Source organism: Lupinus angustifolius, chromosome LG04 (assembly GCF_001865875.1).
Source record: "Lupinus angustifolius cultivar Tanjil chromosome LG04, LupAngTanjil_v1.0, whole genome shotgun sequence".
Classification (NCBI taxonomy): Eukaryota; Viridiplantae; Streptophyta; class Magnoliopsida; order Fabales; family Fabaceae; genus Lupinus; species Lupinus angustifolius.
In genome coordinates, this window is record NC_032012.1 from 18,694,594 (window position 1) to 18,695,609 (window position 1,016).

Below are 1,016 nucleotides of genomic sequence, written 5' to 3' on the forward strand. Positions count from 1 at the left end.
TCCTCATCCTCATCCTCCTCCTTATCCTATCCTCATCCTCATTCTCGTCCTCGTCCTATCCTCATCCTCTTCCTTTTCCTCATCCTATTGTCCTCCTCATTCTCGTCCCCATCCTATCCTCATCCTCCTCCTCGTCCTATCCTCATCCTCATCCTCATTCTACACCTCATCTAATCCCCATCCTCATCCTCATCCTATCCTCATTCTCGTCCTCATCCTATCCTCCTCCTTATCCTCATCCTCTTCCACATCCTCATCATCATCCTTATCCAATCTTCATCTTCATCGTCATCCTCATCCTCATCCTACCCTCTTCCTTATACTCATCCACTTCCTCATCCTATCCTTATCCTCATCCTCTTCCTCATTCTCGTCCTCATCCTATCCTCCTCCTTATCCTCATCCTCTTCCTCATTCTCGTCCTCATCCTATCCTCCTCCTTATCCTCATCCTCTTCCTCATTCTCGTCCTCATCCTATCCTCCTCCTTATCCTCATCCTCTTCCTCATTCTCGTCCTCATCCTATCCTCCTCCTTATCCTCATCCTCTTCCTCATTCTCGTCCTCATCCTATCCTCCTCCTTATCCTCATCCTCTTCCTCATTCTCGTCCTCATCCTATCCTCCTCCTTATCCTCATCCTCTTCCTCATTCTCGTCCTCATCCTATCCTCCTCCTTATCCTCATCCTCTTCCTCATTCTCGTCCTCATCCTATCCTCCTCCTTATCCTCATCCTCTTCCTCATTCTCGTCCTCATCCTATCCTCCTCCTTATCCTCATCCTCTTCCTCATTCTCGTCCTCATCCTATCCTCCTCCTTATCCTCATCCTCTTCCTCATTCTCGTCCTCATCCTATCCTCCTCCTTATCCTCATCCTCTTCCTCATTCTCGTCCTCATCCTATCCTCCTCCTTATCCTCATCCTCTTCCTCATTCTCGTCCTCATCCTATCCTCCTCCTTATCCTCATCCTCATCCTAATCCTCATCCTCCTCCTCATCCTCATCCTCCTCCTCATT